The 26,763-nt window shown below is 42.2% G+C and overlaps 1 protein-coding gene across 32 annotated transcripts in view; it reads right to left on the reverse strand.

The window, feature by feature from the left end:
• LOC115253893 (protein muscleblind) overlaps positions 1–26,763 on the reverse strand; it is a 1,330,915-nt gene that overhangs the window by 120,229 nt on the left and 1,183,923 nt on the right. The window contains exon 1 of one of the 32 annotated variants that reach the window (XM_062860472.1): positions 10,234–10,299. The exons of the other annotated variants lie outside the window; for them this stretch is intronic. The gene's annotated coding sequence lies outside the window, so the exon portion shown is untranslated. Of the gene's footprint in view, positions 1–10,233; positions 10,300–26,763 lie in introns of those variants that run through there. 32 annotated transcript variants of the gene reach the window in all.

The following is a 26,763-nucleotide window of genomic DNA, read 5'->3' on the forward strand; positions in this document are numbered from 1 at the left end:
CGCTAGATGGATTAGTTAGGGTTTTTATTTAAAATTTATTTTTACATTATTATTATTATTTTATTTATTTATTTATTAAAGTGGATCTTTTAAATATTGTCATTCGGATCCACCATTATTATTCATAAATATTCAAATAACAAAAGTTAATAGTAAGAAGATTGCAAAAATGTCAATTGTTTCTCTACTCTAAGTCGTAGTTTTTGACATTTTGAATTTCAATAATCAGGCATTATTGGCATTGATAAACCGTTTCATACACTTCTCTCTTTCGTATGATCGTAGCCAAACAAAGTTTCTAAAGTTGTTATAGAATGTTCAAACTTATTTCTTGAACGCGAGTTTGGTACCTATTTGAAGAAATTCGAATAGATATAAAATCATGAATTTGATGCTTTCAAGAGTTCTTAAGTCAAAGCAAATTTAAAATACTATCAAAAGTTCATGAGGTATTCGAGCCTCCCGTATTACTCTCATTTATAATGCAAGATCTGCATTTGTGTTTCCAGCACACACTTGCTACAGTAATAGTTCAAGCCGAATTCCACTGTTATAATTGCGCTTCAAACCCGACTCTAAAACTCGTTCCAGGACGCATCATTTCAATCCTCTCCACCGGAAAACTTTTCAAATAAACACCATTCCGTCGTCGTCGTCGTCGTTGGGGAGAACTGCGCAAGTGGCGAGACAAACAGTTTGGCAGTTGATTTTCCCAGAATCAGCGTCCCACTCCCAACTCGCAACCCACATAATATTGCTGCTGATTGTAGTAACACACGGCAGTGGATCTAGCTGCAAATAACGATCTCGCCATCGCAGCACCACCGCGCAGTCCGGGCAGGACCTCATGAGCATGTCCTGGAGCAAAAGTTTTTCCAACGCTCCATTTGTGGTTTATGAGCTAGGAATGTTCTCCAACTCTATCGTGTTGGGGCGGCCAGGATCGACGGCCTGTTGGTGTTGGTTGTAGTTTTGCGGTCTACGTGGTTGGAGGTCTTCCTACGTTCGTCGACGGGGTCGGTCGGTGCTACGGCGGCGGGCGGCAAAATATTGGACATGGAACGATTCGACTATACAAGGGGTTTTGCGAACGCTTGCTCTCTACAAACGTGATGCGGTCGGTAATGATGATTATCTCCGCCGGCTTAGGCTGTTGTAGTTTGGTTCGCCTCCGAATGGTACTGGAGGCCAAAATAATGTATTTCGAGGAATTCGACGTCCATTGCATTGGTGCCCACGGGTGCTGGCAAATTACATTAAACCGCAAATATATGTTGATGCCGAGGGCCCTCCCAGACCAATAAACATGTTTGCTTTCCGACTGGTTTATGATAGTTTAGTTCCCATATTGAAACTCTAAGAATTCTTGCCTTCATCTTTAAATTCGTTAAAGCTCGTCCCACACTCTCAACCGAAGCATTAATTCCCGTGACATTCGAAAATGCAATCGGGACATTTTTATCCAGACGATCAACTTCACTCTGCTTGATAGATTTTAATTGCATTTTCCCATATCTGACCACTCATGGTCGGTAAATAACCCGTTCTGGGTCGGGAGTTGACTCTGTGTTTTCCTGCACAGTAATTTCCGCCTTTTAATGGAAAAATCAAACTGAAAAGGCTAATTTACTCCTGTCATTCGGACTGTTTTGCTGCCAACAGTAGGTAATCGAGCAAAAAATCCAACCTTCAGAGTTTCTTCCCCGCCCGGTCGTTTCCATCGTCGTCGTGTTGATTTTGCACTTTTGTGCATGATGGGAATTACTCAGCTGTGTCGCCAAAACGTTACTTCACATCTGTCCCGTCGGCGCTCCCCCCGCCGAATTCGAACATTTTGCGCTATTTCACAGCCTTCAGTCAGTATCTCGGTACACAAACCGAAAGCGCTATCGATACAGCCCCATAACGATATTATATTGGCAGCTTGAAACGAGAGCACTTCGAGGAGCACACTTTTCTCGTTCTGCGGTGGGTGGGTGGCAATAATCGTTGGCGCTATCAAGAAAGCAATATTTTGCCACCTCTCAAGCCGAACGCCTTGCGCCTCGCACTTGATTCGAAATGCGCGCCCTTACCCAAACGCCCAAACGCCTAGGAAGAAACAGGCAGGCCGAATATGCTGCGGCAATCCGACACAGTCAGTCAGTGTACCCTGCCGTGCTGCCGTCGTCGTTTCTCAGTTATTTTTTATGTGGCCAGACTTCCCGGAATCGGTACACCGTTTTGCCGAGTTTCCTAACGATTATGATTCTATTTGGAAGGCCATTTATGCAGCGGGAAAGCGATAGGAAAGCCAGAGCGAAAAAAAAGTATAGGATCGTTAAAATAATAATGCTGAACTTTCTCCGCCCGGAACAGCCGTCACCGCCGCCACAGTCAAGTCAGAGGATGAGGACGAGTTAACGCGCGCAAAACACATTCTTTGTGCCCGTTCCTTTCGTACCGACGTATCACACTCAATCGTTTGGGGATAGTCTTTTTCTTTTCGTATTGATGACAGATTTAACAGCTGAGACGCCGACTGACTGGACTGGGGGTGGGGAGGCTCGACTTCTAAGAAGTGGATCGAAAAATGTTTACGCCGGGCGTTGATGATTCGATGACATGGACGATGAAGTGACGTGACAAGTGGTAGAAATACGAACAGGAGGTAGAAGGGGGAATGCCAACGGAATGCGATTAGATAACATTTCGCTTACAGTGTTGTTCATGTTCCGGGGATTTCTGTACTGTATCCTTAAGGCTATTAGACGTTCATCGAAGCTGTGTTAGTATAAGACGTCCGTGTTCCAAGATGTAATACTTAGTCATTTACGGCAGCGATTACCATTTTCATGCGGAAGCTCAGCAATAAAAGGTACAACTGATTCTGTTAGAATGTGATGGAACGGCCCTTTCCCATCATTCCAACTTCACAGTACGGTGTAGTCGTATGACGACAACTGAACGGCAGTTCATGCACCTACAACGAGGCTCATACCAAACAAATATACTCAGAAAACTGTGACATCCACATGAACTTGCGCAGGTGCAGTGCTGGAGAGATTTCCAAAGGAATCTCTGGAGAGATTACCAGAGAAATCTCTGGGGAGATTTCCACAGAAATCTCTGGGGAGATTTCCAGAGAAATCTCTGGGGAGATTTCCAGAGAAATCTCTGGGGAGATTTCCAGAGACATCTCTGGAGAGATTTCCAGAGAAATCTCTGGAGACATTTCCAGACAAATCGCTGGAGGAATTTCCAGAGAAATGTCTGGAAAGATTTCCAGAAAAATGTCTGGAAAGATTTCCAGAGAAATCTCTGGAGAAATTTCCGGAGAAATCTCTGGAAAGATTTCCGGAGAATTATCCGGAGAAATCTCTGGAGAGATTTCCGGAGAAATCTCTGGAGAGATTTCCGGAGAAATCTCTGGAGAGATTTCCGGAGAAATCTCTGGAGAGATTTCCGGAGAAATCTCTGGAGAGATTTCCGGAGAAATCTCAGAAGAGATTTCCGGAGAAATCTCTGGAGAGATTTCCGGAGAAATCTCTGGAGAGATTTCCGGAGAAATCTCTGGAGAGATTTACGGAGAAATCTCTGGAAAGATTTCCAGAGAAATCTGTGAAGAGATTTCCGGAGGAATCTCTGGAGACATTTCCGGATGAATCTCTGGAGAGATTTCCGGATGAATCTCTGGAAAGATTTCCGGAGGAATCTCTGGAGAGATTTCCGGAGAAATCTCTGGAGGGATTTCCGGAGAAATCTCTGGAGGGATTTCCGGAGAAATCTCTGGAGGGATTTCCGGAGAAATCTCTGGAGAGATTTCCGGAGAAATCTCTGGAGAGATTTCCGGAGAAATCTCTGGAGAGATTTCCGGAGAAATCTCAGAAGAGATTTCCGGAGAAATCTCTGGAGAGATTTCCGGAGAAATCTCTGGAGAGATTTCCGGAGAAATCTCTGGAGAGATTTACGGAGAAATCTCTGGAAAGATTTCCAGAGAAATCTGTGAAGAGATTTCTGGAGGAATCTCTGGAGACATTTCCGGATGAATCTCTGGAGAGATTTCCGGATGAATCTCTGGAAAGATTTCCGGAGGAATCTCTGGAGAGATTTCCGGAGAAATCTCTGGAGGGATTTCCGGAGAAATCTCTGGAGGGATTTCCGGAGAAATCTCTGGAGAGATTTCCGGAGAAATCTCTGGAGAGATTTCCGGAGAAATCTCTGGAGAGATTTCCGGAGAAATCTCTGGAAAGATTTCCGGAGAAATCTCTGGAGAGATTTCCGGAGAAATCTCTGGAGAGATTTCCGGAGAAATCTCAGAAGAGATTTCCGGAGAAATCTCTGGAGAGATTTCCGGAGAAATCTCTGGAGAGATTTCCGGAGAAATCTCAGAAGAGATTTCCGGAGAAATCTCTGGAGAGATTTCCGCTGAAATCTCTGGAGAGATTTCCGGAGAAATCTCTGGAGAGATTTACGGAGAAATCTCTGGAAAGATTTCCAGAGAAATCTGTGAAGAGATTTCCGGAGGAATCTCTGGAGACATTTCCGGATGAATCTCTGGAGAGATTTCCGGATGAATCTCTGGAAAGATTTCCGGAGGAATCTCTGGAGAGATTTCCGGAGAAATCTCTGGAGGGATTTCCGGAGAAATCTCTGGAGGGATTTCCGGAGAAATCTCTGGAGGGATTTCCGGAGAAATCTCTGGAGGGATTTCCGGAGAAATCTCTGGAGAGATTTCCGGAGAAATCTCTGGAGAGATTTCCGGAGAAATCTCTGGAGAGATTTCCGGAGAAATCTCTGGAGAGATTTCCGGAGAAATCTCTGGAGAGATTTCCGGAGAAATCTCTGGAGAGATTTCCGGAGAAATCTCTGGAGAGATTTCCGGAGAAATCTCTGGAGAGATTTCCGGAGAAATCTCTGGAGAGATTTCCGGAGGAATCTCTGGAGAGTTTTCCGGAGAAATCTCTGGAGAGATTTCCGAAGAAATCTCTGGAAAGATTTCCGGAGGAATCTCTGGAGAGATTTGCGGAGAAATCTCTGGAGAGATTTGCGGAGAAATCTCTGGAGAGATTTGCGGAGAAGTCTCTGGAGAGATTTGCGGAGAAATCTCTGGAGAGATTTCCGGAGAAATCTCTGGAGAGATTTCCAGAGAAATCTCTGCAGAGATTTCCGGAGAAATCTCTGAAGAGATTTCCGGAGAAATCTCTGAAGAGATTTCCGGAGAAATCTCTGAAGAGATTTCCGGAGAAATCTCTGGAGAGATTTACGGAGAAATCTCTGGAGAGATTTCCGGTGGTATCTCTGGAGAGATTTCCAGAGGAATCTCTGGAGAGATATCCGGTGGAATCTCTGAAGAGATTTCCGGAGGAATCTCTGGAGAGATTTCCGGAGGAAAACTGCGACATCAACAGGAGGAAAACTGCAACATCCACATGATTTTCGGAATAATTGCATTCGAATAGCTGAATAGAGTTATCGAACTTCGATGGACCACACGGCATTATAGCAGGTATTTCGTGGGCTACTAATATGAAGCATGCTGATTGCACTGCATTTTTGAGTATGCTGCCACAGCATACTCGGAGAATCTCGGGGTAACGTTGCCAGACGAGGGAGAGCTCGATGTGCCCCCTATAGAGGACTGCTGGAGTGTAGTCAAAGCAATCAGTAACGACGCAGCTGAGAGTCCTTACGTGGAACGGAGTCGACAGAAGTGCTGATCGGTTTTGGATGAGAAAAGCGCAGCACGGGTGGTGATGCTGCCACACGGAACCCGGCAGAACGTTGAACAATACAAACAGAAGCGAAAACAGTGGATCCGTTTTTCTCGGGAGAAGGAATGCCCCCTAGAAGAAGTGGAGTGCGAGAAAATGGAACTGTGCAGCTCTCAAGAAACACGGAAGATTCACCAGAAACTCAACGCATCTCGCAATGGCTTTGTACCACAAGCCGAAATTTGCAGAGATAAAGAGCCTCTTGATGGATGGACGCGACGTGAGGTGACCCATTTTCGTCACATCCGTTTCCTGTCGAATGCTAGCCAGATCATAAACTCAACATGTTTGTACCGAGAAATGTGACACCAAAATCCGGCTATATTGGATGTGGAGGTTTGTGCGAGCGGCTCGTATGGCGTGTAGAAGAAGTAAACAAACATACCCCGCGTGACGTCCAGCCTTGTGTCGTCGTTGGCATCATCGTCATCGTCGTTCACTTCGCCGACTAGAACCCAGCCCCGCGGTTCAGGACCAAATGTGATGACTGGGAAAAACTATCGTTTTGTTAGCTAGCTACTGCTGCCACGCTGTGACGTGGTCCTCCCACGAGATTCCTATTGTTTTAGAGGTTGTGCTCGGTTGTTTTGGGGTCCCGCTTGGGGGGGCTGAGTGGGGCAGTTTATTTAAGTTTATAAATATTTGTTTCTCTATGACTGTGGCACAACCAGCAGCGGACACGAACGACGACGATGAGTATGAAACCGGTTGCTGGCTGGCTGGTGCTGGCTGAAGCTGAGTGGCCGGGGTAGTATCTCGAGAATGGTTGTTCTTTTACCCTGGGATCCTTGTGAATGTGATATCGTCCGTCCAGTGACTGACTGGGGAGTCGCAGGGATGGGGTAGGGTGGTGGATTCAAGTACACACTCGTCCATGTGCATTGTTTGATTGTGGTGATCCGATGCTTTCGGCGCCAGGGATCTCCTTTTGTTTTTATGTCCTGTACCCATGGAACAACAACGGGGCGGAACGAGTGAGGATGGGACGGCCAGGGCCAGCAACCCGTTTGGACTGGGCGAAGCTGCAGAAAACCGAGTAGGAAGGAAATATTAGGGAAATGAAAAATAACGAGACAGTCTGGTGGGAGAGGAATGTTTCCGACTTAGCTGAACGGAACCATCACAGATCCTGGCTGGCGTCGTTTTTCGTCGTCGTCGTTGTCGTCGACATCCTGGTTCTGCTCGACTTTCGCTCTCGGGTCCACTGGGTGAAAGTGTTGGCGTTGTTGATGGTGGTATTTTAATAGGAATTTATGGCATTCTGGGTCTTTTGTTTTCGTCTGTTAAACAGGAGTAATGCACTGGAAATGAGAGTTGATTATTCGAGCTCCCCTTCCGATATGGGACGATGGATGAATTGGACTTTTTTCTGCTTCCGATAGCAGTGGAAAATGGATTTCAAATGGAGGGCTTTGACTGGTTAACGATTTATCACATCGGAAGCATTTCCTTGTATATGTTGTTATGAGAATAAATTCACATTTTCATTGCGAAAGAAAAGTAATTAGTTGCAATCAGAATTCATTTTAACTTTAGATGAATATTTAGCTATCTTCTCTCAAACAAGTGGTTCTATGCATTATTCGATCTTCCTTTTCGAAATCAAAACAATGTAACTACATATTTAACATGATTTTGAAATATTTGTTATATCTAGCTGCGACAGTCTGAACGGTTGGAAAGATTCCCAGCGGAATCTCTGGAGGTATTTCCAGCGGAATCTCTGGAGAGATTCCCAGTGGAATCTCTGGAGAGATTCTCAGTGGAATCTCTGGAGAGATTCGCAGAGGAATGTCTGGAGAAATTCCCAGAGGAATCTCTGGAGAAATTCCGAGGGGTATCTGTGGAGAGATTCCTAGATGAATCTTTGGAGAGATTCCCAGAGGAATCTTTGGTGAGACTCCCAGAGGAATCTCTGGAGAGATTCTCAGAGATATCTATGGAAAGATTCCCAGAGATATATCTGGAGAGATTCCCAGACATATCTCTGGAGAGATTCTCAGAGGAATCTTCGGAGAGTTCCCCAGAAGTACATCCAGTGAGTTTTCCAGAGGAATCTCTGGAAAGATTCCCTGAGGAATCTCTGCAGATTTCCCCAAAGGAGTCTCTGGATAGTTTCCCAGAGAAATCTCTAGAAAGTGTCCCAGAGGAATTTCTAGTAAGTTTCCCAGAGGATTCTCTGCAGAGTTTTCCAGGGAAATCTCTGAAGAGCTTCATAGAAGAATCTCTGGAGAGATTCCTAGTTGAATCCCTAGAGAGAGATTCCTAGATGAAGAGAAGAAGAGATACTTAGAAGAATCTCTGTTAAGAATACTGGAAATATCTCCAGAGGATTTCCTTTGGCGTATAGCTAAATTTCTGAAAGAATTTTAGGAGGAATTCCATAAAGAATACTTCAATGATTTTGTTGATGAATATCTGTTTCGAAGAATGTTTTGATCATCTTCAAGGTGTAATGGAGTAATTATCTCAAGGAATCTTCTAGTAACAGCAAATCTTTTAACGAGGGTCTCCAGTTAGTCTAGTGGTTAAGGCTATGGATCGCCAATCCGGAGACGGCCTGTTCGATTCCCGTTCCAGTCGAGGACATTTTTTTCGATTCCCTGGTCATAATTTGTCATTGTCATTGCCTAACAGTATACAAATTCTTGCAATGACAGGCAAAGAAAGCTCTTTAATTAATAACTGTGGAAGTGCTCAAAGAACACTTAGTTGAAGTGAGGCAGGCCAAGTCCCAGTAGGGACATGGAGCCATAAAGAAGAAGAAGAAAGTGTTTATAAAATCATTCCTACGATAATTTTTCAAAAAAAATTTCCAGAACTTTTAACACCGAATTCTCTATGAATTCTGCTTTAACTAACCTAGAAATTTTGGTTTCGGTCATTCACAAAAAATCTTGCAAATGTGTGTATGTTCGCTATCCAAATTATTATAGTTATTTCTTTATTACATAGATTTTCAGCCCTAGATTGGCTAATCTCTTGTGCAGCAATTTGAAGTCTTAAAAAGCGTTGTGTGGTCTGCGATTCTCTGATATCAATCGTAAATTGGTGAGATCGTTTCTGACTGTATCCTTTCTTTTCTTTTAAAGGGATGCTCATAGACCATGCTCAGACACATGCTCAGACAACAGTAATTTGTTTCAGTTTAGAGAACGAATAATGGCGCCTGCTCATAGGCCTACACGGTCAGGACACGGAGTGTGTTCCACTCCAGGAAGAAGAGGACCAAGGAGTGACATTAACATTGTTAGCCACGTCACTCCCTCCAATTTTCACGAATTTGATTTTTTTTATAAAACTGAGTGGGTGGTACGAGAAGTCCCACTAAATAATTGTTTTGTAGAATCAACAATGCACGGTAGGCCTGACCACTTAAATGCTTGTATTACATCTCCGATGTACTGATAGATATAGTCGATTCTTCCAGTCATTTTCCAGGAATCTTTCATTTCGAGATAATTCTTCCGGAATTTCTCCAGAGATTTCTAACGTGAGTTTTTCCGGATTTAACTGATTCATCCCGGAATTCCATCATATTTTCATTACAGAGATCTCTGCAGAGATTGCTTTCGAGATTATTCCAAGGAATCCTCCCAGAATTTCTCCTGGAATTCTCAGGGGTTCTTCCGGAGTTTTTTCCAAAAATTTCTCATCGGGTTTTTATTTTAAGAATACTTCCTGGGGCTACTCCATAGATTCTTCCAAGAATTTATCTCGGGATTTCGTCAAGGATTACTCTCTAAATTCTGCTAGAGGTTCCACCCAAAGCTAATCTAGGAATTTCTTCTGAATTTTCTCCAAAGTTGTCTGGAAATCTTCCAGGGAATTCTCCAAAGATTCCTCGATGAGTTCTTTCAGGAAGTCCTTCAGGTACTCCTCAGGAGATGTTTCGTAGATATTGCCTCTGGGATCAGGGTTCTTCCAGAGATACTTCCTAATGTTCACTGCAGAATTCTTTTCAGAAGAATTTCCAGTGGTTTTCCCTCTCTAAATTCTACGACTTTTCAAAAACAATCAACCAACCAAAAATGCCCACCGCAAATAAATTCGCACCGAAAAAAGAAAGAAACTGAATGCACAATTTATGGTCAAACTTCATCGGAGAATGTACTTTTCATTCCGCATATTAAGGGTCATAAATTTCCCGAGACTCCATCGACGACAACCAAAGACTTCCAGCCAGCCAGCAGCGTGGCGTTAGCTGGCTTTGATTATTACACACACAGGGTACCATCAGTAGTAATCCACAAATATGCCTATAGCCTCGAGTCTCTGACCGCGCCGCCTCTGCTGCTGGGAGCCTCCGAGCGGCAAAGCTTAAGTCCACACACATTTTTATCCCAAACATTAACGTTCCAGCAGCAGTTCGGTTGGTTCCTAGCTGCATCATCACCACCCAGGACGTCCGGAATTTAATTAAAAACCAAGCCGGAGCTTTATGGGCGCTTGGGCATAGTTTTTCGGGAGCGTTTCTTACCGATATTTACTACATTGATTGCGTTTTGTTTTTTGTTCTTAAGGGGTGATGAGTTGTGTGCCAGTGAGGGCAAAGATCCGATGTTTTACCTGTAATGAGAGAAGGAAAAAAGCGAAGAAAATCGTTAGCATTTATGAGGGTATGCACCACTTGAAACTGGGATTATAATGTTATGTTAAATCGGTTCCTGAGGGGAGGCTGCGTGGGTAACATGACTCAGGATAAGTAATTAATTCAGTTGGGATTTTTGCGCTCGTTTTTGGTCGAGCCGGGGGTGTGGCGAAACGAGGAGAGTAAATTGTGACGTAATAAAATTAAATTAGCTTAATTAAATCCGGAGGGTCCCGGTGAGCTCGGGTACTCTCGGTACGGACGCTAGGATATAGTGCGTCCCCCGTGCGCAGTGCATGTGTCGATGAGTCGTGGGCTCGTTTTTCAACGACCTGAGCGGAACTAATTACGCCTCACAGGGGATGGTAATTAGCCGGTTCGTTATATAGGCTGTTTTCTGGAGTCATTGCTTACATCAGTGGATGCTTTTTGCTTTTTTTGTTATTGTTCTATTGGATGGGCACAGCCTATTTTTCCGTTTATCATGCAGCAGCCGGAAGATTTCCGTTTCCGTCGCCGTCGTGGCTGTGAGAGGCGACCGCCAACTGGGCGGCTAGCAATTTATACAGGCCGGCACTTTGAATGACCGACTGATGATTGTAGGGGTAGTCTGGTGAGTGCAGCCATAGTCTTCTGGAATATTGAAGCGTTCATGCGCCTTTCTATATTCGAGTTCCCTAACAGTCGCAAAAACCATTTTCCCTTTGTTGTCACACAAGCACCCCCCACGGAATGAAAAAGAAAAGCGAAAACCGAAAGGACCCACCAGGCAGTGAGTGTGACACACCATCCCTACCCGCCCGAGTTGGCTTGATTGTGAGAGAAGCATTTTAATGAAGAGATAAAAACGGAAGCCAATTCTGTGCGGCTTTGCAAGCACTAAGTAGAATGGAGGAGAGATGCGGAGAAGAGATAGCTCTATGCGGCGCGGTGGGCGATGTCTTCGTGCCCATCAGCAGATGGCCAGATAACCCCATTTCTATGGGCAGGGCAGGGACCAAAAGGTCAACACAATTGGTGGTGGTGAAATGGGCAGTTTTTTTTTCTTTGCCTTTTTTTTGTTGGAATGTTGACAATAAGTGAGCTGCTGGAGTGTTCTCTGTCTGGGTTACAAAGGATTTTGCTTTTGCAAACGGGTAGAGGCTGATTCTTGAAAATTACTTAAAGTCGGGTTTTATCAGTTTTATTGTACAGCGAAAAAGGGTATTGTTTAAAAAAATAATACTATTCTTGTCAGATAAGGAAAAAATGTCTTCGGGATATTTCGCTGGAGAAAAGGAATCCCTGGAGAGATTCCCGGAGGAATCCCTGGAGAGATTCCCGGAGGAATCCCTGGAGAGATTCCCGGAGGAATCCCTGGAGAGATTCCCGGAGGAATCCCTGGAGAGATTTCCGGAGGAATCCCTGGAGAGATTCCCGGAGGAATCCCTTGAGAGATTCCCGGAGGAATCCCTGGAGAGATTCCCGGAGGAATCCCTGGAGAGATTCCCGGAGGAATCCCTGGAGAGATTCCCGGAGGAATCCCTGGAGAGATTCCCGGAGGAATCCCTGGAGAGATTCCCGGAGGAATCCCTGGAGAGATTCCCGGAGGAATCCCTGGAGAGATTCCCGGAGGAATCCCTGGAGAGATTCCCGGAGGAATCCCTGGAGAGATTCCCGGAGGAATCCCTGGAGAGATTCCCGGAGGAATCCCTGGAGAGATTCCCGGAGGAATCTCTGGAGAGATTCCCGGAGGAATCCCTGGAGAGATTCCCGGAGGAATCCCTGGAGAGATTCCCAGAGGAATCCCTGGAGAGATTCCCGGAGGAATCCCTGGAGAGATTCCCGGAGGAATCCCTGGAGAGATTCCCGGAGGAATCCCTGGAGAGATTCCCGGAGGAATCCCTGGAGAGATTCCCGGAGGAATCCCTGGAGAGATTCCCGGAGGAATCCCTGGAGAGATTCCCGGAGGAATCCCTGGAGAGATTCCCGGAGGAATCCCTGGAGAGATTCCCGGAGGAATCCCTGGAGAGATTCCCGGAGGAATCCCTGGAGAGATTCCCGGAGGAATCCCTGGAGAGATTCCCGGAGGAATCCCTGGAGAGATTCCCGGAGGAATCCCTGGAGAGATTCCCGGAGGAATCCCTGGAGAGATTCCCGGAGGAATCCCTGGAGAGATTCCCGGAGGAATCCCTGGAGAGATTCCCGGAGGAATCCCTGGAGAGATTCCCGGAGGAATCCCTGGAGAGATTCCCGGAGGAATCCCTGGAGAGATTCCCGGAGGAATCCCTGGAGAGATTCCCGGAGGAATCCCTGGAGAGATTCCCGGAGGAATCCCTGGAGAGACTCCCGGAGGAATCCCTGGAGAGATTCCCGGAGGAATCCCTGGAGAGATTCCCGGAGGAATCCCTGGAGAGATTCCCGGAGAAATCCCTGGAGAGATTCCCGGAGGAATCCCTGGAGAGATTCCCGGAGGAATCCCTGGAGAGATTCCCGGAGGAATCCCTGGAGAGATTCCCGGAGGAATCCCTGGAGAGATTCCCGGAGGAAACTCTGGAGAGATTCCCGGGGGAATCTCTGTAGAGATTCCCGGAGGAATCTCTGGAGATTTAACAGGAAGAATCTCTAGTGAGATTCTCGGAGAAGTCTCTGAAGTGATTCTCGGAGAAATCTCAGGAAGCTCTAGATATATTCTTGAAGGAGTCTCTGGAGAGATTCTCGGAAAAATTTCAGGAAACTCAGGAGAGATTTCCAGAGATATCTTTAAAGCGATATCTAAAGAAATATTTGAAGAAGCTCCCAGAGAAATCTCTCATCTTCGGCGATGTGCAGGACGCCGGTGGATGAACAAAGGAGAGATTCCTATAGAAATATCTGAAGAAACTTTCAGAGAAATCTCTGGAGAGATGTCCAGAGAAATCTCTGGAGAGATTTACGGTTAAATCTCTGGAGAGATTTCCGGAGAAATTTCTGGAAAAATATCGGGAGAAATCTCTGGAAAAATATCCGAAGGAATCTCTGGAAAAATATCCGGAGAAATAGATTTCCAGATAAATCTCTGGAGAGATTTCCGAAGAACTCTCTGGAAAAATATTCAGAGAAATTGGAGAGATTCCCAGAGAAAACTCTAGAGAGATTTCCAGAGAAAATTCTGGAGAGATTTCCAAAGAAAAATCCGTGAAGAGGTTTCCAGAGAAATCTTTGGTGAGATTTCCATAGAAATCTCTGGAGAGATTTCCAGAGAAATCTCTGAAGCGATTTTCAGAGAAATCTCTGGAGAGATTTCCAGAGAAATCTCTGGAGAGATTTCCAGAGAAATCTCTGGAGAGATTTCCAGAGAAATCTCTGGAGAGACTTCCAGAGAAATCTCTGGAGAGATTTCCAGAGAAATCTCTGGAGAGATTTCCAGAGAAATCTCTGGAGAGATTTCCAGAGAAATCTCTGGAGAGATTTCCAGAGAAATCTCTGGAGAGATTTCCAGAGAAATCTCTGGAGAGATTTCCAGAGAAATCTCTGGAGAGATTTCCAGAGAAATCTCTGGAGAGATTTCCAGAGAAATCTCTGGAGAGATTTCCAGAGAAATCTCTGGAGAGATTTCCAGAGAAATATCTGGAGAGATTTCCAGAGAAATATCTGGAGAGATTTCCAGAGAAATATCTGGAGAGATTTCCAGAGAAATCTCTGGAGAGATTTCCAGAGAAATCTCTTGGGAGATTTCCAGAGAAATATTTGGAGAGATTTCCAGAGAAATCTCTGGAAAGATTTCCAGAGAAATCTCTGGAGAGATTTCCAGAGAAATCTCTGGAGAGATTTCCAGAGAAATCTCTGGAGAGATTTCCAGAGAAATCTCTGGAGAGATTTCCAGAGAAATCTCTGAAGCGATTTCCAGAGAAATCTCTGGAGAGATTTCCAGAGAAATCTCTGGAAAGATTTCCAGAGAAATCTCTGGAGAGATTTCCAGAGAAATCTCTGAAGCGATTTTCAGAGAAATCTCTGGAGAGATTTCCAGAGAAATCTCTGGAGAGATTTCCTGAGAAATCACTGGAGAGATTTCCAGAGAAATCTCTGGAGTGATTTCCAGAGAAATCACTGGAGAGATTTCCAGAGAAATCTCTGGAGGGATTTCCAGAGAAATCTCTGGAGAGATTTCCAGAGAAATCTCTGGAGAGATTTCCAGAGAAATCGCTGAAGAAATTTCCAGAGCAATCTCTGGAGAAATTTCCAGAGAAATCTCTGGAGAAATTTCCAGAGAAATCTCTGGAGAAATTTCCAGAGAAATCTCTGGAGAAATTTCCAGAGAAATCTCTGGAGAAATTTCCAGAGAAATCTCTGGAGAAATTTCCAGAGAAATCTCTGGAGAAATTTCCAGAGAAATCTCTGGAGAAATTTCCAGAGAAACCTCTGGAGAAATTTCCAGAGAAATCTCTGGAGAAATTTCCAGAGAAATCTCTGGAGAAATTTCCAGAGAAATCTCTGGAGGGATTTTCAGAGAAATCTCTGGAGGGATTTAGAGAGAAATCTCTGGAGAGATTTCCAGAGAAATCTCTGGAGAGATTTCCAGAGAAATCTCTGGAGAGATTTCCAGAGAAATCTCTGGAGAGATTTCCAGAGAAATCTCTGGAGAGATTTCCAGAGAAATCTCTGGAGAGATTTCCAGAGAAATCTCTGGAGAGATTTCCAGAGAAATCTCTGGAGAGATTTCCAGAGAAATCTCTGGAGAGATTTTCAGAGAAATCTCTGGAGAGATTTTCAAAGAAATCTCTGGAGAGATTTCCAGAGAAATCTCTGGAAAGATTTCCAGAGAAATCTCTGGAGAGATTTCCAGAGGAATCTCTGGAGAGATTTCCAGAGCAACCGCTGGATACCCCATCTGAAAAATCCAGAAAGATTGCTATAGACACATTGTTATGAATCCACAGTTATCTCCCGAAAGGGTTCCGATACCCTCCATCCTCAACCGGATCGATTGATGGATATTTTGTTTTTCCAATCGATGTTGATGATGTCATTCTCGGACGAAAGTATTCGTTCAACCTTCTTTTCCACCCCGGATTTGGCACTTCATCGAACGGGACCGGCAAATCAGTGTTTCTTTTTCCCTGATCCAGCAGTCAGTGGTCGAGATGGTTGTTTGGAAAATCGATTCCGCTTCGGTGGTTCCAGTGCCGGCGGATAATACTGCGTTTCCATTAGATAATGTGACACTTGAGCAGCGCAGACGAAGACCAGAGGGACGGACGACTGCCGAGTTCCAAGCGTCCCAACACACTTCTTGAAATTTGTTTTGTTTGTCTTCCAATTAGACTTTCTTGTCTTCCGGAATGGCGATGGCATTGGAGGGATCATTCCGGGGAGGGAACCGGAACAACGATGCTTTGCTACTCCGCCTCCGTCGTCACTAAGTGGAATTGTGTTGATTGGATCTGGTCTCGGTGTCGATGAAGAAAATGTGGATTCTTCCAGTAGTGAGTGTATCTATCCGGACAGGGCAGTTGGTCGGTCCCGGCTGACTGAGTGGGGTGATAAAATCTGCAATCTTATCACTCTGAGCTACCACACACACATTATTCCGTATCCCCACAGCACAACGTGCAAACTTGTTCGAGCTGTCCTGCCTGGTGTTGTTGTTGGAAGCAACAGATATTCTTGACTAATATATGTCTGTTCTGTGTTCTGCAACCCTTCCGGAGGCGCCTTTCGTTTGTTGGCTTTGTTTTGGCTAAATCATATTTATCTTTCCCATTTCGTAAGTCATCATCCACATCATCACCAGCACAGAACAATCGTCATCATCATCATCATCTTCATCATTCTCCGGGTTCAGTTTCCCCGGAACAAAAAGCCATACAATAACCACATTTCAGAATAGATTTGATATTCATCTGGGTTGAAAGCTTGCCTTACGTTGCTGAAGGGAGCTCGGTACGAATTCGTCATATGTGCTGCAGCAGCAGCAGCTTAGAACTGGGAACGTTTTGGCACACCAGTCAACATGCACAATGCACGGTTCACAGTCTACAACAGTCCACATGCATGAGAACCGGACATTTTAAGAGGCTTACTTGTTTAGCCTTTGGACTTGGGTCGCTACTCGTTGTTGGGGGCAGTAGGTCGAGCGGCGGGTCTGGGAATGTGCCGCCGGATCCCTTCTAAAATGAACGATTAGTTTAGTCAGTAGGTGGAAGTTGTTTTTTCGGGCGGAGAGAAATCTGTTGAAACTGGTTGAAACGGTGACGTGTAGACTGTAGAGTTATGATGTTGGAACCTCAGACAATCGAACGTAACAATCTTCAGACATTGGTTGAGGCCCAATGTCACAAAGTTTTTTTCAGCGGTAGATCGGTAGCAATGGATTCTGCTTCTTTAGCAAGATCTCAAGGGTTCAACTATCAGTTTGACCCTACTGTACACACTAGTTGTACTACTTGTTATACCAAATGTAACATCTGACTGTTTCTGTTTCAAGTTTATGAACCTTCTTGACAAGTGGATAGCTATGCTTGGATGAGAAGAGAGCTCAGTAGTACCCGTAACTGCAATTATCGTATGAGGATTATTTTGAGATCATCAGAATAATGTCGTTTGCTTGCTGGCAGGTTTCATCAATGCTACAACCGCATTTACATATGTGTGTGTATGTAATTCACAGTTTGGATTTTCAGTTTTGAAAAGCGTTTTTTCCATAACTGATCCATTTGAATTTGTGCAGAGTTATGGAAGTTCTTTGCCTGGAGTGCGTGACTAGTTTCGGAAAATTCTTTGTCGAGAGTGCATTGTTCGGTGCTTAAAAGTGACACTGGAGTATGTGGTGTTGCAAAGAAAAGGAATGCTATCTAGAAGGGCATATCTTTAGGACTTTTTTCAGCGCTTTTAATTGATGGTGTGATAAAATGAAAACGCTTGCAAGGACTTTGCCAGGTGTGGGGAGGTAAGTGCATCTATGTTATTGTAGATAGTATCGAAATCTGCTTTGCTATACTCATCTTTGCAACTTCATCCACGATTTTTTTCAAGTGATTCTGCCATGCTATGCCAACTGAAGTCACAAAGTACGTTTTTGTGGCATGAAAAAAGTAATCAATACTTATGTCATTTCAAGTGTGGTTGTAGTTTCTTTACGACTTAACTAATAAAAAACGCCGTATTTTTATTTCAGCCTTTTTTTCCATGTTTATTGACCCACGAAGACTTGGTCGTATCTGACTATCTCAAAATCAGTAATGATCACGTATGGAATTTCAAGATATTTTTATACTAACGGTAACATTGAACGCACCTATCAAATGCTTCTAAGGCTAATTTACAATTGTGATTGGATCAAATGCTTCTTATCTTCAGAACTCTACCTGAATTTTGTTAAGCCTGGGATTTATAAAAAAAACTTTTGGTTTTCTTAAGAAATTGCTCCAAATGGTTCTGCAAAATTTTCCCCAGAACAATCTCAAAGAATTATTGCAGGGAATTTAAAAAAAAAAGCTCAAGGGCTTCCTCCAAAAATATCTTTGTGGGGCGGTTAAGAAGTACAGCAGAGTTGCTTTCAGGAATTGGTATCTCCTGAAATTGCTCAAAGGAATCCATCTGAATGTTGCACTGGAAGTTTTTCAACAACTTGGTACAAGTATATATGCGGGCATTGTTGCAAAGAGCCCTTTCGGAATTGTTCCGATCCGGAAGACAACTCCAGAATGCAAGGGCGTAGCCAGCTTTTCGGCCAGGGGGGGGCGAGCACCCTTACACTGAAAACCACTTTGCAGTAACAAGGAGTTCAAATACTTCATCATTTAAAAAAAAATAAAAGTGAAGTATGAAATATGGGTGATTAACAGGAATGGTTCAATGGAAGAATCATATATGATTATAATCCTGAGGAATTCCTCAAGATATTGCTTCAGGAATTTCTTAACAAATGCCATCATGAATTTGAATTTATCCAGCAGTTTCTCCAGAAATTTCTTTAATATTTGTCCAGGTTATTTTATTGTAGATATTCCAGCAGAAATTTCCTTCGGAAAACTTGCACTAATGCCGTTGGGAATACCTTCAGAAATTTCTTCAATAATTTCTTCAGAAGATTTATTACGAATTTCACCATGCACTATATTGAATATTTCCCCAGTAATTCTTTACAAATATCATTCTTAATTTCACCAGAAATCCGTTTGAGAAGCTCCAGAAAATACTTTAAAAATTTCTCCGGGAATTCTTTCAAAAATTCCAATCAAACTAAGACTCCTTTCTTTGAGGAATACTCTAAGAAATTTTTGGAGAAATTTCTTCGAAAAATCCTTTAATGAATTCCTTCGGAATTACCGGAAAAAAATCTTTGAAAATTTCTAAAGGAATTCCTTCGGAAATTCCTGGAGGAATATTCGGAATGCATTCGGAATTTTTTTTAAGGAATCAATTAAAAAATAATTTCAGGAATTTATTTCGAAAATCCTTGAGGAATTCCACTGGAAATTTCTTGACAAATTCTTCAGAAATTTCTTGAGGAATTCCTTCATTTCTAAAACTCCTTTAGAAATTCCATTAGACATTCCTTCGAGAGTTCTTCTACGACTTCCTTTAGAAGATTCTTCGGGAATTCCTTGAGGAAGTTCTTTGAAATAGATTTAGAATATTCCTTGAGGAACTCCTTCGGAGTTTTCGTGAGGAATTCTTCCGAAAATTCCTTGAGGAATACCTTTAAAAATTCTTGGAGGAATTCATCCGGAAATTTCTGTGAGAGTTCCTTCCCAAGTTCCTGAAACAATTCTTTCGAAAATATTGAAAAAAATTCACAAAAAGTCTCATGAGATATCCCTTTTGAAATTCTATAAGGAATTTCTATAAAAATCTTTCAAAACTTCCTTGAAAAAATATTTCGGAAATTCCTGAAGAAATGCTTTTTGTGATTTTTTCTTTCCTAGAGAAACTCATGCGAAAATTCTTTGAAGAATTCCTTTAAAAATGCCTTGATGAGGAAAATTCGGAAATTGTTAAAGGAGGTCGTTTGGAAATTTTTTTGACATATGTCTGAAATGTCTTATGGAATACCTTCGGAAATTTCGTGAGAAATTGTTTGATAAGTTCGTTGAGGATTTTTTCGTTTTTTTAAACAAATCTTTACGAAATTCGTCAAGGAATTCCAGTGAAAGATCCTTGAGAAGTTTCTTCGGAAATTCCTCAAGAAATTCCTTCAATAATGTAATGCGGAACTCCTACGAAAACTTGAAAAACTTCTTTAAATATTCCTTCAGAAACACGTTTGAGGATTATGTGAGAAAATCCTAAGGAAATTTTTGGAGGAATTCATTCGGAAATTTTTGGAGGTATTTCAAGGCAAATCCATAAGAAATTTCTTTAGAAATTCCGGGAGGGATTTCTTTCGAAATTCGTAGAGGAATTCCTTCGGAAATTCAGGAGAAAATCCTTTGAAAATTCCAGGAGAAATTCCTTTGAAAATTCCTGGAGGAATTCCTACGGAAATTCCTGGACAAACTCCTCCGGAAACTCATGGAGGAGTTCTTCGGGAAAATCCTGGAGGAATTCCCTCGGAAATTCTTGGAGGAATACCTTCGAGAATTCGTGGAGGATTTCCTTCGGGAATTCCTAGAGGAATTTCTTCGGAAATTCCTGGAGTAATTCCTTCGGAAATACCTGGAGAAATTCCTTCCTGAAATTTCTGGAGGAATTCCTTCAGAAAATCCTTGAGCGATTCCTTCGCAAAAGTCCTGGAGGAATTCCTTCTGAAATTTATGGAGGAACTCCTTCGGAAATTAGTGAAGGAATTCCTGGAGAAATTCTTTCGAAAATTCCTGGTGGAATTCCTTCGAACATTCATGAAAGAATTCCTTCGGAAATTCCGGCAGGAAATCCTTTGAAAATTCCAGGTGAAATTCCTTTGAAAATCCCTGGAGGAATTCCACCGAAAATAACTGCAGGAATTTCCTCGGAAATTCTTGAAGGAATTCCTTCGGAAATTTATGAAGGAATTCCTTCGGAAATTCCAGGAGGAATTCCTTCGGAAATTGCAGAAGGAATTTCTTTGAAAATTCCTGGAGGATCTCCTTCGGTAATTCCTGGAGGATTTCCTCCGGAAATTTCTGCAGAAATTCAGCCGGAAATTCATGGAGGAATTTCTCAGGAAATTCCTGGAGGAATTCCTTTGAAAATTCGTGGAGGAATTTCTTCAGAAATTCGTGAATGAATTCTTTCGGAAAATTTCTGGAGCAATTCCTTCGGAAATTCATGGAGGAACTCCTTCGGAAAATGCTTTAGGATCTCCTTCGCAAAATTCCTGAAGGAATTCCTTCAGAAATTCATGAGGAATTCCTTCGGTATTTCCTGGAGGAATTCCTCCGGAAATTCCTCGAGAAATTTCTCCGGAAGTTCCTCGAGGAATTTCTTCGGAAATCCGTAGAGGAATTCCGTCGGAAAATTTCTGGAGGAATTCCTTCGGAAATTCATGGAGGCATTCCTTCGGAAAATCCTTTAGAAATTCCTTGGCAAAATTCCTGGAGGAATTTGCTCGGCAATTCATGGAGGAATGCCTTCGAAAATTCATGGAGGGATTTTTTCGGACATTCATGAAGGAATTCCTTCGGAAATCCCAGGAGGAAATCCTTTGAAAATTCCAAGAGGAATTCCCTTGAAAATTCCTGGAAGAATTCCTTCGGCAATTCCTGGGGAATTCCTCCGGAAATTCCTAGAGTAATTCCTCCAGAAATTTGTGGAGGAATTTTTCTGAAATTTCATGGAGGAATTTCTCCGGAAGTTCCTGGAGGATTTCCTTCAGAAATTCCTGGAGGAATTGCCACGGAAATTCCTGAAGGGATTCTCTCGGAATTACATGGAGGAATTCATTCGGAAAATCCTGAAGGAATTCCTTTGCAAAATTCCTGGTGGAATTACATCGAAAATTCATGGAGAAATTCCTTTGGAAATTTCCAAAGCAATTTCTCCAGGAATTTCCGATAGAGTTTCTCCTGGAATTTCTGAAGAAATTCTTCTTAGGATTTCAAAAAAAAATCCTTCGGGAATTTCCAAAAGAGTTTCTCCAGAAATTTCCGAAGGAATTTCCAAAGGAATTCTTCCAGGGAGTTCCAATGGAATTCCTCCGGGAATTTTTAAAGAAATTCCTCCAAGAATTTCCGAAGGAATTCCTCCAGGAATTTCCGAAATAATTGCTCCACGAATTTCAGAAGGAATGCATCCAAGATATTCCGGACTCCGGAGGGATTTCTCCAGGAATTTTCGAAGAAATTCCCCTATGAATTTCCGAAAGAATTCCTGCAGGAATTTCCAAAGGATTTCCTCCATGAATATTCAAACGAATTCGTCCAGCAATTTCCGAAGGAATTCCTCCCAGAATTTCCGAAAGAATTCCTCCAGGAATTTTTGAAGGCATTCCTAACGGAATTTGTAAAGGAATTCCTCCATGAATTTTCGAGGGAATTCCTCTTGGAATTTCCAAAAATAAAATCCAAAAAGACTTTTTGAAAAAAATTCTCCAGTAATTTCCGAAGGAATACCTCCAGTAATTTCTGAAGGAATTCTTCCAATAATTTCCGAAGAAATTATTCCAGCAATTTCCGAAGGAATTTCTCCTGGAATTTCCAAAGGAATTCGTCCAGTAATTTCCGAAGGAATTCCTCCAGGAATAATAAAAAGCATTCCTCTAAGAAGTTTAGCTTGATTTTTTTTTTCAGGAATGTCGTAAGGAATTCATCCATGGATTTTCTCAGGAATTTCTCTATAGATTGCTGAAAGAGTTCCTCCAGAAATTTCCGGAGGTATTCATCCAAGATTTTTCGAGGGAACTCGCCAAGGAATTTCCGAAAGAATTCCTCCAGAAATTTTCGAAGGAATTCCTTCAGGAATTTTCGAACGAATTCCATCAGGAATTTCCGAAGGAATTCTTCCAGGAATTTGCGAAGGGATTCCTCCAAGAATTTTGGAAGGAATTCCTTCTGGAATTTTTTAAGAAATTCCTCCAGGATTTTTTGAAGGAATTGTTCAGGAATTTCCGAAGCAATTCCTCCCGGAATTTCCGAAATAATTCCTCCAGGAATTCCTAAAGAAATTCCTTCTGAAATTTCCGAATGAATTCCTCCAGGAATCTCCAAAGGAATTCCTCCAGAAATTTCCGAAAGTATTCATCCAAGAATTTTCGAAGGACCTCGCCAAGGAATTTTCGATGGCCTAGTAATTTCCGAACGAAGTCCTTCAGGAATTTCCGATGGAATTTCTCCAGAAATTACCGAAGGAATTCTTCCAGGATTTTGCGAAGGGATTCCTCCAAGAATTTTGGAAGGAATTCCTCCAGAAATTTCCAATGGAATTCGTCCAGCAATTTCCGATGGAATTCCTTCAAGAATTTCCGAAAGAATTCCTCCAGGAATACCTAAAGGAATTTCCCCTGAAATTTCCGAATGAATTCCTCCGGGAATCTCCAAAGGAATTCGTCCAGAAATTTCCGAAGCAATTCCTCCCGAAATTTCTGAAAGAATTCCTCCAGGAATTTCCGAAGGAATTCCTCCTGGAATTTCCGATGGAATTCCTCCAGGAATTCCGCTAGGAATTTCCGAAGGAATGCCTGCAAGAATTTCAAAAATAAATCCAAAAATTATTATTATTATTTCTTTATTAGTGAGGCTTTCAGTCACAGGCTGGTTCACCTCCTCACAAATCCAAAAAGTATTTTCGAAAAAAATCCTCCACGACTTTCCGAAGGAATTCCTCCAGGACTTTCCGAAGGAATTCCTCCAGAAATTTTCAATGACATTCGTGCAGCAATTTCCGAAGGAATTCCTCCAGGAATTTCCAAAAGCATTCCTCCAGGAAGTTTGGAATTATTTTGTCCAGGAATTTCGTAAGGAATTCACCGAAGGATTTCCTCACGAATTTCTCTATGGATTTCTGAAAGAATTCCTCCAGGAATCTCCGAAGGTATTCATCCAAGATTTTCTCAAGGAACTGCCCAAGGAATTTCCGAAGGAATTTCTCCAGGAATTTCCGAAGGAATTCCTTCAGGAATTTCCGATGGAATTCTTCCAGGAATTTGCGAAGGGATTCTTCAACGAATTTTGGATGGAATTCCTTCAGGAATTTCCAAAGGAATTCCTCCAGGTATTTCCGAAGGAATACCCTCAGGAATTTTCGAAGATATTCCTCCAAGAATTTCCGAAGGAATTCCTGCATACATTAAAAAATACGAGGATGCAGGAGAATTTTATTTTCACTAGTCAAAAACAGCTCAGATCATCTTAGTTTTTCGGTTAAGTTAGAATATAGTTGCTCGGTCAGGGGGGGGGGGGCACGGCCCCCCCCCTGCCCCCCTCTGGCTACGCCCTTGCCAGAATGCACTCTAGGCATTCTTTCAGGCAGTATAATAAAGATTCTTTGAAAAATTGCTCTCGGAATTTCCACACAAATTGTTCGAGGGGTGCGCGATGTTAGGTATACAGACGTTAGGCATAAGCACGACTGGCATAAAGGACGATAGGTATAACGGACAATAGACATAATGTACTATAAGATGCCACCCATTGCCTAGCATCAATAATGGATGCTATTATGCCTAACGTCTGTCTTGCCCGTGTAGCTGCCGGCTTAGAATAGGGCACTGCATTGTTTTGATTTTGTATGGGATTTTGACGTTTCTTGGCCTTGTTGTTTACAAAATTTCTGTAAGAGTGAAAGAGAAGGAGAGAATTTCATGCAGTGCCCTATAGCACTACGGACCACCTGTTTCGGGGGTAAAAGTCCACCAAACAGGTAACCCCAATCCAAGGTGTCAGGCGACCCGTGCTGAGGGATGAATTGTTGAGGGGGTTTAAAAGATGCTCGATCTTTAACGGAGCCCGTAGCGTGTGTAGATCGCCTTTTTGGGTTGCGTTGCGGTGATAGATCTACCAAACCGAAATCTAGTGTCGTCCTATTTTTCAATTTTGGAATATGTGTTCTGGTAATTCAAGGAATTATAGTATTTAGTCCTTACTACTGGTGTTTTGGTGACTTCCAGTTTTTGAATAAAACTGAGTTTACCAACTTTACTTTGCATATAGTTAAAAACCTCACCATCTGAGGCTAAACTCAATGCAAAGAAAATCAAATTGGGTTAGGGATCCATGTATGTACTAACTCTTCGAAGACTGGAAAGTGCTAGTACGCAAGGAACATACTAGAATCCTTATTACTGAACACATGTTCCATTATTGGAATGATATTGCTGCTAATGCTAAAACCCGGGTTCTAAACTTCCTACTGGGGAGAATTTAGCAGTGAAACAAGGGTGATGCTAGGTTTCCGATGCATGGCCAATATCAGTACTCTTGTTTTGTTTTCTAAGAAAACAAAACAAAAACTGTATCAAAATCGATACTTTATTGCCCCTCAATGGCAATTGAGTAATGCGACATGCACTACACTAAGGATACGGGTAATGTCACAATAGATCTAAAAACTGGTCGCAGTGACAAACCTGAACAGGAATAAAAAAACGTCTGTCATACCTAATGTCTTTATGCCTAATGCACCTTATGCCTAACGTACTGTATGCCAAATGGACTTATGCCAAACGTCTTTACACCTACCGTCTTTATGCCTAATGGGGTATACTGATCCTTCGAGTAAATTCCCCCAGAAACTGTTTCCTCTTTTTCTTTTTTCTGGCAATACGTTCCTGCTGGACCTCAGCTTGTTTCTCTTCAACTTTTGTTTTCTCTTAACATTTTTACAGGTAATAATAAATTATGGCGATTTCGTCTGGATACTGAGTCTAAGTCTACGAGGGAGAGAGGGTGGCTAAATTTGGCCGTAAAGTTAAGACAAGTATTTTATACTACGACGTTTCGGACTTTTTGTCAAAGCGCTTCACACAACACTGATATTATAGTAAGAGAATATGTTTTAAATTAGAGAAAAATAAGCATGAAAACTATACCTCTCATTCTATGATCAAATCCGAAGAAATGTGTTTTATGAGAGCAGCAGACGTTAAACAAGAAATTCCCTGAAGAAGACCACAACCCTGAAGCGACCACTTCCTGTGCCGCCCCACTCAAACGCCTAATTTTCTGTGAGAGAGCAGGCTAGCTCAAATTCGTGCAGAATTTCATGATACCCAGGGAGGTCGAGAAAAAGCCTCATCCACCAGGCCAACTGGACTGGATAACTAGCTCCATAACGCTCTATACAGATTTTTACAGGAGGCGCTACAGATATTACCCTAATGAATCGTTGCAGAGATTCATCTCATAGCTGATCAAAAAAATCCAGGAAGCCTCAAACGCTTTATTTTCTGGGAATACATCCATAAAGTACCAACTGCAGGACCTCTTCCAGAAATTTTTCCTAGAATTTTTCCAGAAACTGCTTTTGAAAATCTTTCAAATTTGTCAATTCCTCTAAGAAATCTGCTTGAAATTCCTCTAGGTATTCTTCTTAGAGCTCCTACAGGTATTGCTCAATTGCAATTGTATTTTTGGAGATTTCTCCAGAAACTTCTGGAGGAATTCCACTAGTTTTTTTTACAGAAATTTCTTGTGAAATTCTTTTAATACTGTTTTATCAGAATCACTCCATCAATTTTATCAAAAAGTTTTCCATTAGGTGTACTAATAAATCATTGGGAACTCCTCCAAAAATGCACCTTGGACCCCCCCAATTTTTTTTCAGAAATATCCTCAATGAATTCGTATTGAAATTCCATGAACAGTTTTAAAATTTCCTCCACATTTTTTTTTCAGGATTTCTTTAAGCATCTCCCCCAAGAATTCAACCACAAATTTCTCCAAGAGCTGTCCCAAAACCCCCTACGGATTTTGTTCAGAAACTCTGTAAAGCATTGTTCTAAGATTTCCTTCAAAAGGTATTCCAAGAATTACCAATTAATTTTTTTCTGGAAAATTCTTCAGAATTTGTTTTATCACAATGTTTTTCAGATATTTTCAAGGATTCCTTCTAAAGGTTTCTTCGGCAATTCTGTCAGAAGTATTTTTCAGACTTTTTTCCAGGACCCAGCCAACACACAATTGCATCTCTTCTGCGAAACTCGTCCCGAAACTCCTTCATTTCCTTCCATTCAGTAGTTCCTTCACAGAGTTTGCTCAGGAATTCTGTTGAACATTGTTCTAAGACTTCCTTCCAGCAGTATTCCAAGAAGTTCTTCTTGATTTTTTTCTGAAAAGTTCTTCAAGTTTTTTTAACTAAAAAGGTTTCCAGAAATTGTTCCGGGAATCAATCCAAGAACATTTTTTCAACAATTCTTCTTGGAATCCGTTCAGGCAATTTAAGAATAATTTCAAGAATTCTTCGTGGAACTCTTATAGAGCTTCCAGAAATTATTTCAGGATTGCCATAAAACAGGTTTTTTTTTAGTGTAAAAATGAAAAATAATATAATGCTTATATTATATACTGTGTTCAGCCGACTGGAAATATTTTTACCTCAAAGTTT

Source organism: Aedes albopictus, chromosome 3 (genome assembly GCF_035046485.1).
Source record: "Aedes albopictus strain Foshan chromosome 3, AalbF5, whole genome shotgun sequence".
Lineage (NCBI taxonomy): Eukaryota > Metazoa > Arthropoda > Insecta > Diptera > Culicidae > Aedes > Aedes albopictus.